The sequence below is a fragment of the Lycorma delicatula genome, chromosome 4 (assembly GCF_047948215.1).
Source record: "Lycorma delicatula isolate Av1 chromosome 4, ASM4794821v1, whole genome shotgun sequence".
Classification (NCBI taxonomy): domain Eukaryota; kingdom Metazoa; phylum Arthropoda; class Insecta; order Hemiptera; family Fulgoridae; genus Lycorma; species Lycorma delicatula.
The window spans coordinates 81,632,304-81,648,784 of NC_134458.1; positions in this window are offsets into that span (position 1 = coordinate 81,632,304).

Consider the following 16,481-nt stretch of genomic DNA (forward strand, 5'->3'; position numbering starts at 1 on the left):
TTTTATTGACCAGCTCGTTCATAATTTTTTTATTAATTTGATTATTCTGAAAAATTGGTTTTATATATATTTTTTTTAATTTATTGAACTAAAGATTACAGAAGACACACTTTTACGAGTAATTACATAAAAATTCATTCTTCTATTGCATCTTTAGCAGCTAATTATTTATTAACTTCTTCAGTGGAGTTACCCGGTGGTATTGTTAATTGTGTCTGTCTTAAAACGTTAAAATTCCTTTAATATGTAATTGAATAATATATTTCATCTATGGTGTATTTGTTCGTTTCTTCAATGAAGAAGGAGTTGTCTGATTAAGTCATCCTGAAAACAATTGCCAGTTAATTTGAAAAACGAATCGTTCATGATTCATTTAAAAAGTAAATAAATACAAAGTAAAATACTTTTAAAGTAGGTTGTTAAAATGTTTCACCATAACGTTAAAAAAAAATTAATTTATTATTTTAAGACACAGAATTAATTAGAAAATAATAATTAATTAATATCAAATATCTTTATTAAAATAGTAAATAAAGTCTTCTCAAATCTTGTCTGTGTTTTGAAAATTGCTTTGTTTTACGAATTCTATTCCGCCATAATTACTCATAAAATATTTTTAAATCATAGCTTTCATAATCATAATAGTAATCGTAATTTTACACTCTAATAAATAATATTAAGTAATTATAAACGTAAAATTGAAGTCATAATTTTAAATCTTACAGATGTTACGACTATCAGGTCGTTTGGCTCAAGCGATCTGATAGAAGAATAATGTGATGAGCAGTACAAAATAAAATAATTAAATAATTATGGTTAACATATCTCAAACAATTATCTACGTCACATACTTTTAGGGCTTCACAAAATATGCTGATACAAGAAATTCCTCCAGTTTGGCAAATGTAGAAAAGACCAATTTAAAAAGTTAGTTAAATTTTTACATGGTGCAGTCTTACTGCAATCTTAAATCGATGGTTTATTTTAAATACGTTTAATAATTTTAAAATGTAGTCCGATACTACATTTAATTACTTCCTATAAAATTAATTCGATTAAAAACTGTTGGCACACAATACAACGTACGAACTATCCTCGCAAGTTCATATTGATTGTACCTCATTTAAGATTTTATTTCGTAAACCATCAACACAAGCTAAGACAATTTCACATTTTAATGAGTTTTTAAGGAAACACAATTTATTAGCTCATGTAATGAAATCAACCCCAAATATTACTGCCCTCACGACCATATACTATTAGTTTAAATGTTCATTGTGTAAGAGAAAAACCTTTTGTTTCAAATCAGAGTTAGAATCTTTGTAAATATATTTTTGTATAATTACGAAAACGGACGCGTACAAAAAAAAACATACTTTAATTAGAAAGATAAGATGATAAAATAAAAAATAAAATGATACCAGCTTTTTCTTGCGAATTGAATCCGATACCGGCTGATTTAAACCGATATAAAAATAAAAAATCTATGAAAACTAAAGGTCGCTAGCAACGAGAGATATTACAAATAATCCTGTTCTATTAAATTGTAAAATAATTTATATTAGACAAGAAGAATATTAATAATAAAATACACAAAAAACAAATGATAATGATTTATCATTATCATTTGTTTTACAAATGTTTTATCATTTATTGTTTTATCATTCACAAAATTATTCTGAAGAAAATATGTGTTATGGAAAAATTTCTAAAATTCTCTTCAAAAGAAAGGAAAGAAAAGGAGTAGGTGACTTTTACCAGAATACAGTAAATACGCTAGATAGGGTACAGATTTAATCAAAATAGAGTTTTTGATCCAGCGGAGCAAGAGCTTGTTTTTACTCGAAAATTTGACATTTCGTCCGTTTATAGTATGCAAAGCAGTTATGGCCAAACGCATTTTTAATTCGCTTTGCAGAATCGCATAAATGGTTTTATTCACAAGGACTGACCCATAAAACATTGGGAAATTGATAAAATTTATAGAGCGATTATCAGCACTGCCCATTCCGTTACCCATGATAAGCTGAATGACAAAATGTGATCGAAAATACAATCGACTCAATATCACAAAAACATCAGATTTCACATTTGCATGGAAATTAAATGACGGTTATTAGTGGAAGGATTATTTATGGAAAAACTTTTTGTTAAAAAATTTTCTTAAAACTAATAACTTGTGAAACTTTGGATTTCGACTCATTTTGAGTCGAAATCTAAACATCAAGGAATGGATGGAAACATCCGTGTTCGCCCGCCAGATAAAAATTCAAAGCCTATAAATGCTCAATTTATTGGGATTATTTAGAAGAACAACATACACTTCAAAGTACTATTGTGAAATGCTAAAAAATAAAGTGAAATTAAACTAAACTGGTACAGAGAAAACATCGTGGTTCTTTCTCTAAAGGTGTAATTCTTCTGTATATCACAAATAAATTAGTTTCATTATCATTGAACACATTATATTTGATGTAATAATTTTTCTAGTTGTTCGTATCTGTAATTTTTGAATGATGCACGTATTTATTAAATTTGGTTCAGTTTGTTGTTCCAAAGGTTTATAGTTTTAGAAATTACATGAAATAACATAATTTATCAACTATATTATTTATATATATATATATATATATATTCTTTTAGCAAAAAAATTTGATAAAAATGTATTTCAAAGTGAACAAGAAAAGTTTAAAAAATTTAATATTACATAAAAAGATTACTTAAAAAGAAAACATTTTTAAAGATTTAAAAGTGTTCAAAAACAAACAGATTGTATATTAATGTAGTAAATTTCAAAATTATCTTGATATTATAATTGCTGCACAAGATATTTACAAGACATATGACAATGATGAGATGATATGGGAGAGGAATAGAGAATTAAAACAATAAATAATGAAGGGTGTGGAATTTTTAGCAAGATAAATAATTTCTAAACAATCTTAAAAGGAAAATCTAAAGAAACATTTTTTCTGAGGTTGAGGATTCAGATATTATTTTAGTATAAATATAAAAATTTATGCTAAAAATTTTCTGAGAAGTCATGTGTTATTGTTAAATTATTTCAAAGGACATTAATAAATTTTTTTTAGAATTTTAAGAATAATACTTACAAAGGCTTTGGAAATGATATGGTTTAATATGTCAATAGGAGACAGTAAAAATATTATTGTTTGGTTTTTTTCAGGGTGGGATAGAGAAATTATGACCAACTCTGACAGCAGTGTCACATGGAGGAAGAGAAGAATAAAAGGAAGTCAGTTGGGAGAAGGGTGAAAAGAGAGAGATTGATAGAGAAAAGAGAAGGGTGGAGGGAGAAGAGGATTGTAGTCGAGATGAAAGCGCTTTGTTTTGCACCCACTGTACAGTACATGGTTTAATTACAAGTATAGCTCAAGCTCATCTCTTCAATATAGTACTGTACATAAAACCTGATTAAGTTTGTTTTGGCTATCCGAATCTAATCGAGAAACTTAATCATGCTGATACTGACAATTAAATTACTATGGTAATTTTATTGATGCTAAAAGTGTCATTATACAAATTCTCCCATTAAAAATACTTCTTAATTAGTGAAAAATTTTAATGTCCCTTGATAATTACATTGGTTTGTATCCTATTATTCATACAGCTCATCTGGTTTTTAATCTGTCACATCCAGATTTCAGTGCTTTATATGATATTAAATAAATAATTAAAAATTTATTCAAAAACTTTTCTTCAATTTCACCTTGATCAAGTTTTTTGGCCTGTGCTCTCATACAAAAAAAAAACATTAAAGTAAATCAAATATTTTTTTTTTCCAAATGGTTGTATAAATGTAAGTACTTCAGGGAAATCTTATTGCTAAAAATATTTTAAAAAATAGAATAAACAATAGCATTAATGTTAATAAAAATAACTAGAAAAATAGATTTTGTAAAGACTGTAAGCTTTAACGTTTGCAAACTTTGATGGTGTCAAACACCAAGAATATTTCAATATTGCCTTATCAGAACAAAAAAGAATGTGGAAGAATAACACTCATAAATATCAAAGTACAGTTGTCTTTTGAATGAAAAACCAACATTAGCATTTAGTGCAGGGCAATTACATATACATTTAGATGATGGGTATGTAGATTAATAGAAAGCTCTATTCCCTGCCATATATACAATCTATTCTAAGAAAACATAGCATTTTAATATAAAAAAACTAACAAGATAGTTTACAAAACTTTTCTAGATGTATTTAACCCCACCCCAGATTAAAGGTGAACAACCCCACTCTGTTGTCTGATTATCATAAAAATTTAATAGCAAATTTTATTAATTTCAACTTATGATTAAAAATGTTCCAGAGATATTATTCAATTAAAATCTGTTCATTTTTTCATAAAAAATAAATAGTCTGTAACATAAGTCATCATGACAAAAATTTCATGGTTATAAGTTCACCCATTCCAGAGATGTTAAGCAAATTATGGTCAAAACAAACCATAAACGTACACATAAATATTTTATTTTTCCAAATATTATATACCACTGAATCAAATAATTATTAACAAATAAACATTTAAATCCACCAGATACAATTCAATAAAAGGTAAGAACACACCTATCTATCTGTAGCACTTTCAGAGCTTTAACTCCATCACCAGTTGACCAATTTTTATAAAATAAAGATAAAGAATGATTAAATTTCTTTACCGTACCATGGTAGACATACGAAGTTTAAATATGACAATAGTATACACATAATACTAATGATTTTAAAATTTTAACTATGTTTTTAACAAAAATAACTATTATATAAATTAAATTTCCACTTACCAACAATTTATAAATTATAAACTTAATTATAAATTATAATTTATAAGTTGTTGGTAAGTGGAAATTTAATTTACACAATTGTATTAACACCAACGGTGCCAAATGTTTAGTAAATTAAAAATAACTATATTTTTAACCATATACTTTATTTTTTATGATTATATGTATTTTATAAAAACAGGTCTGCTGATGATGGAATTAAAATTCTAAAAGTACTACAGACAGGTAGTACAAGACAAGTGTTCTTACCTTTTATTGAGCTGTATCTGGTGGATTTAAATATTTATCCATTAATGATTAACACATAAATATATATAAACTTGTACATAAAAATGTATATATATATTATATAATATTTATTTAATATAAATATGTTATTATATTTTTGTCTTAAAAAGCCTAACAATTGAGCCTTTGAGAAGGACCTTATTACGCTTCTTTTACCTTTTCAATCGTTATCGTTTTCAGTTGCCAAGCTATAACTCCACTGCATGTGCTGTTAATTATACTAGCTCAAAATGGAAGAAAGATTTCTAGTATTTTGAGAGTGAGTTATTTTTGTTTAATAATTTTAAAGTATCATGTTCATCAAACTGTTAACAAACTTTATATGATTAAGTCAAAACTAAAATTAAAATAGATTAGGTGGCATTTATTTTTTATTAATACCTTCAAAAAGATTATTTTATTTTGAACTAATTCTATTTATTTATTTCCTTTGCATATTTGAATTACTATATCTTCGTATTTTAATTTTTATTTAATTTATTTTTCATATTTTTAATTTTATGTATTAATACTGAATACAACCATCTGTTTTTCATCTGTTTCATTTTATATTAACTATGGAATAGCTTATCTCATCATTTTTGCCATGATATACATTGTGTATTGATCAGAAAAGATTATTTATTTCAAATTTACTAATGAACAAAAAATCTGCATCTTTATAAAAATAATAAGAGAATTTCTAAGAAAAGATGTAAAGATGTACATTGTAATGAAGATGTTGTTATTGAACATGAACCAAAACTTTCTGGAATGCTGAAATATGTATTACTTTTCTATCTTATACTCATAGTTTTCTGAGTAACTTTACTGAATCTTCATGTCAAAATATCAGAATGATATCAGGCTATAGATATCATTACATAATATCAGTCCAGTACTAAGCAGTATTTCCCTAAGTTGGAGCAGCACATATAACATGTTATTTCATAACAGAAATAGGTACAATAACCTACACTATCACTTGACTACATTGTTCTACACTATCTGTCTCAATCTTTCTTATAGCAGTAACTATTTTATAAGAGTGAATATCTTTTTCATTGGTTTAATTTCTATCGGCTCTCCTATTCTGATTAAAAAGATACTGAAGGAATCTGTGAGGGCAGTGAATGCTAATCCCTTACAGGACTATAACGAAATATTCCGAGTATTCCAAGTATACTGGAGCGGTAGTTAACGCGTTTTTTTTAAATAGCTTTATGTATGTTGTATTCTTATATTTGAGATGGCATCTACATCTAAAAATGAATATTTTGACATTATATACCAGTTATATTCGGGTAGTTTAGATGATATGTGTGAAGACATATCGTTATTTTTATCACCTGAAGGTGATGATGATTATTCTAATGAGGTTGGTGGCGGTGATGCAGGTAGCCTATTCAGACATACAAATAATATCAAATGGGTAAAATACCAATGGTCTGATTATATTTGTAGGCCCTTCAACTTTACCGGACAATAATATATAATTGTTATTATACCTGATCCAAATGACGTATTTAGTAATATTAAACTTTTTAAAACTTATCAATTGTTAGATATAATTTACAAACTTTACAAACTTATATGCACATAGTTTTATGTCAAATAAAGTTCTGCAGCAATTTTCACGATTTTAAGAGCTAAGACCAGCAAATAGAAATGAAATATTTTTACTAATTGCAGTCTACATTTTGCATTTAATGATTTGGAACCTCAAAATTGATAAATATTATACAAAAAAGCCACTATTTGCCACCCCGGGTTTTTCAGCTGTTATTACAGGCAAATGTTGGAAACATTTTTCAAGTTTTTACGTTTTACAGTAATAATAACCTCAAAAAAACAATGAATTACAAAAGTAAACCCCCTCTTAGAATATGTCAAAAAAATATTTTTTTCTGTTTACACACCATAGAGGAAAACAATTATCGATGAAAGCCTTTTGTTGTGAAAAGGTCGGTTAAGTTTCGTCCAGTTATAAGAATCAAACAAACTAGATTTACAATCAAAACCTATGCTTTTTTCTGAATCAATGTCAGGATACATTTATAAGTTACTTGTATACCGGAAATGAAACAGAATTAATCCAAACGCAAATTATATGCATGCAACAAACATTGCACTTATTTTGATGCATGATCTGCTTCAAAAGAAACATATTGTGTATTCCGACTATTTTTATTGTAGTTCAGAGTGGCCTATTATTGAAATATAAAGTCACTTAACTGGTGGGAACAGTAAAGTGTAATAAAAAAGGAGTCTCTTAGGATTTTGTAAAAAAAAATTGAAGCAAAATGATATGATAACATTGAATGAAAAGTCCGGTCAAATGATGCTATTGAAGTGGTGGTATAAAAATAATGTGCTATATCTATCAACTCAGCACGAAGTTCTTCCAGTTGAGGTAAGAAGAAAAGGCCAAAATGTCATGATTCCTTCAATTACAAATAATTCCAACATTTATATGAGAGGTGTTGATAAAATGGATCAGATGCTCGGAGCATACGCTCTTGAACGAATAAGAGATAAAATTTGGTTCAAAAACGAATTCAAACACTTCCTAAATATGTGCATTGAATTTGCATATATTTGAACGAAAAGTGTGGAGGAGAGTCCATACATCTGCAAATTGGAGAAGCTTTGGTGGAAACAACTGTTGAAAAACATTCTGTAGACAAGCAGAAAACAGGAAAATTATCACTAGAAGAGGATCTTCTGAGATTGAAGGAAAGGCACTTTCCTGAGTACATACCTACAAACTGAAAGAGAGCAAATGCCTCAAGAAGATGTGTAGTGTGTTCACACAATAAAAAGCGTACAGACTCAAGATACGTGTATCTTGAGTCTGTGTAATGATGGTCTTGCTTTTGATTTGGCTACAAAATGTTTTTCAACAACTGTTTCCACTCTAGCATCTCTAAATTGCAGACGTGTGTACTGTCCTCCACATTTTTGGTCCAAAATACGAGGTCTCTAGATAAAGTAATGAGACTAGATTTTTTGGCAGCCAAAGTGGCAACACTGTAAATTTACCAGTAAACATATGGTTATATGCACAGCTGATTTATATTAAGTATTAATATTTTTAGTCTATTGTTTACGTAAGATGTAAACAAACTTTTCGTGAAACGAGTTTTTGTTATGCGTTCAAAAATGAGTGATACTAATTATGAGCAATGTTGTGCAATCAATTTTTGTGTTAAACTCGGTGAGAATGCTACTGAAACTTTTTCAAAATTGTAAAGGGCATATGGAGATGACGCTCTGTCACGAGGTCAAGGTTTTAGGTGGTTTAAAGCATTTTCAGATGGCCGGCAATCAGTTGCGGACGATCCACGCTCTGGAAGACCGTTAACGTCAAAAAGTGACGACAATGTTGAGCGAACAGAGGACTTGATACTGTACGACTGGCGATTAACTGTTAGTACAGACAATTTGTCATCAAAGTAGGCTGTATTTGAAAATCCTTACCTACCAATTGATCTTTTGTCCATGCATTAGGGGTGATGAGGGAACCTTAACTCCAGATTTTTAACATCCCCCTCCCATAGATTTTTGAAAAACTCAAAAAGTTTTTGAAATGCGTTTTTCTCTGAATCTATGCATTTTAGAGAAAAGTTTTTCAAACAAAAAAATGTAGAGGACATTCTCCTCTACAATTAATGTCTTTAAAGTTATGCCGTATAATTTGAAATTGAAATACTAGGTGGCGCTGAAGTTGTAAAAAACGTTTTAAACGAAGTTGTAAACGACTAGAGCGGTTTTGAACAGATGTCCAATTCACAACATTTTCACACTTTCACAAGCTACAGCTCCAAAACGGTAAGTCGTACAAGAAAATTGTATAATAAAAGTTGTCTGATTTTTTTAGATTAACAACTTTTCCAGATGCAATACAGACAAAAAACGATTTTTTCCGGTGAAAAAACCGAAAAAACACGTTTTTTACAAATTCAGCGCCACCTAGTATTTCAATTTCAAATTATACGGCATAACTTTAAAACATTAATTGTAGAGGAGAATGTTCTCTACATTTTTTGTTTGAAAAACTTTTCTCTAAAATGCATAGATTCAGAGAAAAACCCATTTCAAAAACATTTTGAGTATTTCAAAAACCTAAGGGAGGGGGATGTTAAAAATCTGGAGTTTAGCTTCCCTCATCGCCCCTACCCATAGACAAAAGATCAATCGGTAGGTAAGGATTTTCAAATAAAAATACAAATTGACTGTACTATATCAGAATGATTACAGAAAAATTGAATTTGAACCATACCAAAGTCCATTAAATTTTGATAAACGAATAGGACATAAAAAAATTTTGTGCAAAATTGGTCCCAAAAAACCTCACTGTTGAATAGGAAAACAACAGGATGGAAGTGTGCCGCGATCTTCTAGGGTGAATTGAAACTGATCCTGATTTTCTAAAAAATGTTATTACTGGTGATGATTGTTGGATATTTGAATACGACCCAGAAACAAAAAGGCAGAGCAAGGAGTGGCACACTTCAAACTCACCGCGTCCCAAAAAATTAAAAATGAGCAAATCAAAACCATGCTAATTAGTTTCTTCAATAGTATTGGCATTGTCCATAAGGTGTTTTTGCCTACATGACAGACTGTAAATCTGTCTGTTTAACTAGAAATTCTTGAAAGACTGCGGAAAAGAGTTGCCCGCGAGAGACCAGCCATCAAAGACAACTGGACAACTGTCGCATCATAACAAAGCACCTTCTCATACTGCACTCTCAATTAATGGCTTTTTGGCAAAGAAAAACACTCCTGTAGTTCCTCATCCACCTTATTCACTTGACTTGAGTCCCTGCGACATTTTCCTGTTCCCGACTTTACAAAAACACCTCAAGGACAGAATTTTGGAACAGTAGAAAAAATAAATAAAAATGTAACCGACCATCTGAAGGTTTCCGGTTTCTCAGTTCCAACACTGCAGTGAAGAATGGGAAAACCTTTTGAAGCGTTGCATGGCTTCCCAAGAGAACTATTTCGAAGGTGATAAATTTCATGTGTAATTGGATTATAAATAAAAAGTTTTTCTGAACCAGTCTCATTGTTTTATTTACAGACCTCGTATGTTGAACAAATTTGAAAATTCATCTTATATTTCATGGTAGAAAAACATATTTACTAATATGATTGTACTTTTAGATAAGATAATTAGGGACATTCATATATGTAAAATCTGAATCCTTTACACAGATGATGATTCCTAAAATGAGCATTAGTAGCGCTAAATAACAGCCTTGACATTTACAAATACATTATTTGTTACATCACACGGCTTATTTTCTCTCTTTTTGAGATTTATATTAATTAAACTTATTACGGTTTATTTTTTCAGTGATATTAGATATGATAATTCGGTGGTTCCTTCATACTGGTTGAAAAAAGGAACTGTATTGTTTTAGATTTGGTCGTACATTATTTTTACAGTAATTTACAGATTAATAAAACGTCCTTGAACATCAAAAACCTTGCTCAAACAAATTCTATTTATTTCAATAAAAAGAAATCAATGTCTGAATGTATTCAAAGCGCATTAAATTCAAATATTTTGTAAATATGTTTTGTTTCAGTTCTCCAAGCTGAATAATAAATTTCTTGATCTAATTTTTGAATAAGCTTTTTTGATTTGTGCATTTTGAACTGGGTTAAATTTTTACTTAGATTAATAACTGGTAACTAATGTATGTTGTTTTTATTTTATTGGTAAAATGCTGTCAACAGCGCTGTAATCTTTTATCATTGGCTGCATATGATGAAAGTTTAACTAGTGATGAGCAAAATCGAATGACTCATTCGAAATATGAATATTACTAAATTTTTTTTCGCAAGCACAAGCATTGAATAAGATTATTAGTTTGACTAATGCACATTAATAGCTGTTACTAATGGTTCATTTCTTAAGTTATGACTGTCTACTAGTTACTTGCGCCACAATTAATCCCTTCTTAAAAATTATTTTCAGCAAATGCAGTGGTTTTACTAAATTATTATCTCGTTCTCAATCAGTCGCTAATATTTTGATATCTTTGTTTTTGTTTATAGATCTTGCGTTAATTCGAATGGCGTTTGTTATTTGTTACCGTTTCAGTCAGTGTTAATTAATAGCACAGAAGAATAATAGCGTGTTTGAGTTATGCTTCTTTAGTATTTGGATTCAGTCTACAGAATTTTTTATTTATTTTAGTATTATAGGAGTTATTACTTCTAAAATTTATTCATTTAGAGACTATTTCATTAAACTTTGGTTTTATTGAGTTTCATTATTTTTTGTTTATAATTTAGCCGTATAAAAAATTTTGTATTTAGTAGTATTTATGGAGTAGAATTATGAAAGCAGGGAGGAAATCATTAATTGTTTCAACATTTTTTACTAAAAATGAAGACAACAAAAGTGTTTCCTGTGAAATTTGCAAAAAACACTTAAAAGTTTTTTGGCAATACTACAAATCTAAAAAAGCACAAAACGAAAACATCCTTTACAGTTAAATGAAGAATTAGGTAATACCCTGGTATTAGGTATTAACTCTTGTTATGATAACAAAAGAGGAAATACTTCTGAAACTTCTACTTCATTGATTAATCACAGACGTACAGTACCAGTAATAACAGATCCCATTCCTTCCAAATCATCAGCTGAAACACCATGTAATAAAATTTCATTTAAAAAGTAAATATAGCTCTGCCTAAAAAACAACTACATTTATTTGGATGTTATGACAAAGAATTATCTGTTGCGGAAAAAACTGCAATTGATAGATGCATCGTAGCTATTGATTTCCAACTTTATCACTGATTTTTTAGAATATATAAGAAAGGTGCAACCAATGTATACACCACTTACGAGGAAACATTTATCATGTATAATGCTACCTCAAATCTACTCTGAAATATCAGAAAAAATTAAAAATATGTTAAATTTAATAAAACATGTTTCAGTAACCACCGATATTTGGTCAACCGATGACAATAAATCATTTTTACAGTGACTAATCATTTTATACAAAGTAACAAACTGCATTAAATTGTACTCACATCTCACAAAATATTAGTTGCTCATACGGGAGTAGCAATTGGCTCATTTTAAAAACAATTTTTGAAGAATGGAGTATCATCAATAGAATAATGATAATAGTTGCAGACAATAGATGTGATAAAAAAATGCAATTTATGAACAATTAAATTTGCAGTACCACCCATGTTTGGCTAAAACCCTTAATTTATCTGTGCAAGATGCTATTAAAAAGAACAAAGAGTTCTCAGGTTTATTGAAAAATGCAGGTATCTTTTGTTTCACATTTTAAACATAGTGTTACAGCAACTAGCAAATTAGGGACAAACAAATCACCATGGGAAAACCTTTATTAAAACTTAAACAGGATGTCTTTACCAGTTGGTATTCTGTTTTAGTAATGCTGCATTTTATTACTGTTTTAATTTGTTAGTCCCTCAGATTTGGAAGTTGAGTAGACCGATAGTAGATACTAACTATTAGGCAGTTACTTTTATGGATTTGAATACTAGATCATAGATACCAGTGTTCTTTGGTGGTTGGGTTTGAATTAATCACACTTCTCAGGATCGTCAATCTGGGACTGTATAAGACTACATTTCATTTACATTCATACCTCATTCATCCTCTGAAGTAATACCTTACAGTAGTTCTGAAGCCTAAACAGAAAAAGAAAGTAAAGATACTAAGTACTAATATGAATATGAATGATGAGAGGATCTCAACTACTACTTTTCATTTTTGCTTGAGTGAATATTTTAACACTCACTTACTAATTCCAGTAATGAAACATATATTTTGTTTTCTCATTGTTTAAAAAAATAAAAGATCCATTGTCCATTACTGGATCTGAAATTCCAAATGCTCCTCAATATCGGGATGTCTTAGAATTGATAATCGCCACTGTAGTAGTGTTTTAAAGCCTGTTCAGGAGAAAAATATCTGACATGGCATTAATTGTTCCCTTAGTAAGAGGGTTACAACTTACATTAAATATTTTAATTCAAAAAACAAATGTTGGAGTTAATTTAGAAGAAAATTTACTTGAAGTTATTGGCAGAAGGCTTGACCATTTGGAAGCTTATAAATTAGTAGCCAAAGCTACTTCTGTTGATCAGAGATTTAAAAAACTTCATTTGGTGTAGAAGAAAATGGAAAATGCATATCTGATGAGGTTACAAATTTAATTAATTCAAGGCAAATGGACATACTCTGCCATTAGATGAAAATCTTAGAACCTCAGACACAAAAATTCCAAATAACTGCCTCTGAAGTTTTGTTTGAAGAAAAAATTATGTAAAGTGCAAATAACAATACCCCTGGAACAACTGGAATAATGCAAATACGAATATTTGTAAATGCCATATCTAAATAGACAGAAAAATCCTTTGGAAATTGCATAAAAATTTATTGCCTGAATTATACAAGATAAATTTAAAATACTCCTGTATACCTGCAACATCAGTTTGCTCAGAAATGGTGTATTCTAAGGCTGGGCAGCTAACTAAATTGCATAGAAGTAGACTATCTCCAAAAAAACTAGACAAGATAATATTTTTAAATTGCTATTTTAATGCAGAATTTTAAACTGATTTATCTTTTATAACTTTTTTCCTGTTATTAAGTTTAATAATTTTTAAATTTAAAAACAAAAATTAAAACCATACTTTAATATGTGTTTTTGTAAATAAAATTAATTAAAATATTAAATAGATTGTAAGCTAATTTAAAGAAAAAAAAAAATTATAAATGACATTTGAAAGTGATGGAGAATATTCATATTTTGTTTAATTTTTATTTTATTAGATCTATGTTGGTTCTAAAACCAAAAAATATTCATTTAGTGGACTGTATTTCCAAGAGTGATTGATCCGTCGGGTGATAATAAATAATGTGCGGAATTGCCCAAAATCTTATTATTGTTCATTGAAAACCATTAATAGCTTAATGTTAACTTACGCAGAACTGTAATCTTACAATCGTGAATTTTAAATGTCGACATGAATTCTCTTGATTTATGAAGCATAAGATTATAAGAAGAAAATCAAAACATAATATTTAAAGAAATTTTATATTACCTTAGATTCACATATTAAAATATAACATAATATATTAGATTCACGTATTAAAACATAACATAAGATATTAGATGCATTAATTGAAACATATTAAATTTTTAACAAGCAATTATAGAGAAAGAGTTTACATTTTGTAGTGTCTTATAGTAGTTTTCTTAGATGAACTAATAAAACATGGTTTTAATATCTTTAAAGAAAACAATACAACAATTCAAAAGATGATTTTCTTTTGTTTTTAAATTAAAGTTCTTCTTATTACCATAAACATATGAAATCTTAATAAATAATACAAAACTTATTACATTGCTAATACACAGCTACATAAATCCGAACGCCTATCGTTCGAGTAGCGGACTGATGCGAGCACATCCCGCAGCAGAGAGTAGTAGTACTAACTAACCAGCAGGACGCGAACTATATGTTCGATAGAAACACGCTGAACAATCTTCTTGATATTATTCAATTTTCTGAACGAACCTCAATTAATAATTGTTTTTGTAGTTAAGAATTTAGCTGTCCTGCATTAAATTTTCCCCTTTTTAATTAAAAAAACTATATATAATTCTGGCATTTTATTTAAGTGATATCTTTTGTGTAGGATGGGCTCACCAGAAAATAAATAAATAACATTTTACGAGTTAGAGCGTGGAATGTTAGAAGTCTAAGAAAGGTTGGTAGATTAGAAAATTTAAAAAGGGAAATGAATAGGTTAAATGTAGATGTAGTAGGAATTAGTAAGGTTTGGTGGGAAGAGGAAAATGACTTTTGGTCAGGTGATTTTAGAATAATTAACTCAGCATCAAATAAAGGGCAGGCAGGAATAGGTTTTGTAATGAACACGAGCGTAAGGAAGAGAATAGAATACTTCAAAAAGCCTAGCAATAAAATCATTGTAATAAGAACAAAATCAAAACCTAAGCTGACGATTGTTAACGCCTATATACCTACAACTGCCCATCATGATGAAGAGGTAGAGTATGTATACAAAAAAATTAAACACATAAAATGGGATGAAAATTTAATAATAGTTGGAGATTGGAATGCAAGCATCAGAAAAGGCAAGGAAGGAAATATTGTGGGTGAATACGGGCTGGGCAAAAGGAATGAAAGAAGGGACTGTCTTATTAACTCTTGCATGAAGTATAATTTCGTAATTGCCAACACCCAGTTTAAAACTCATAATAGAAGAATATACACATGGAGAAAAACTGGTAATACTACAAGGTATCAGATAGATTATATCATGGCTAAACAAAGATTTAGAAATCAACTTGTCGACTCCAAAGCACATCCTGGAGCAGACATTCATAGCAACCATAATTTAGTGGTAATGAAATGTAGATTGGGGTTTAAAAACCTGAAGAAAAGGTGACAGATGAATCAGTGGAATTAGAGAAGCTTGAACAAGAGGAGGTAAAGAAGATTTTTAAGAAGGACATTGCAAGAGGCCTGAGTAAAAACAATGAGGTAGAAAATGTAGAAGAAGAATGGGAGAATGTTAAAAAGAGAATTCTTATATCAGCAGAAACAGACTTAGGCAGAAAAAGAGAACTGGTGGAAAACCTCAAATATCAGAGGATATATTGTAGCTGATGGTTGAATATAGAAAGTATAAGAATGCTAGTTATAAAGAAGGTAAAAGGAACTATTGACAATAAAGAAATGCCAAAAACAGGAAATGTAAATTAGTGAAAGAAGAAGGGATTAAAGAAAAGTGTTCAGAAGTGGAAAGAGAAATGAAAAATGGATGGAGTATACAGGAAAGTTAAGAATTTGGTGGTACATAAATTGAAATCTAATAATGATTTAAATAAAGATGGTACACCAATTTATAATACGAAAGAAAATGTAGATAGATGGGTGGAATATATTGAAGAGTTATACGGAGGAAATGAATTAGAAACTAATAGAAGAAGTAGTCAAGATGATGAAAATGGAGATAAAATACTGAGATCTGAATTTAATAGACCATTAAAAGATTTGAATGGCAGAAAGGTTATAGATGGAATACCTGCAGAATTAATATGCAGTGGGGAAGCGATAGATAGATTATACAGACTGATGTGTAATATTTACAAAAAAGGGGAAGTTCCGTCAGACTTCAAAAAGAATGTTATAGTTATGAAAACAAAGAAAGGAGGAGCAGATAAATATGAAGAATACAGAACAATTAGCTTAACTACTCATGTATCAGAAATCTTAACTAGAATTCTATGCAGAAGAATTGAGAGGAGAGTAGAAGAAGTGTTAGGAGACGACCAATTTGGTTTCAGGAAAAGTATAGGG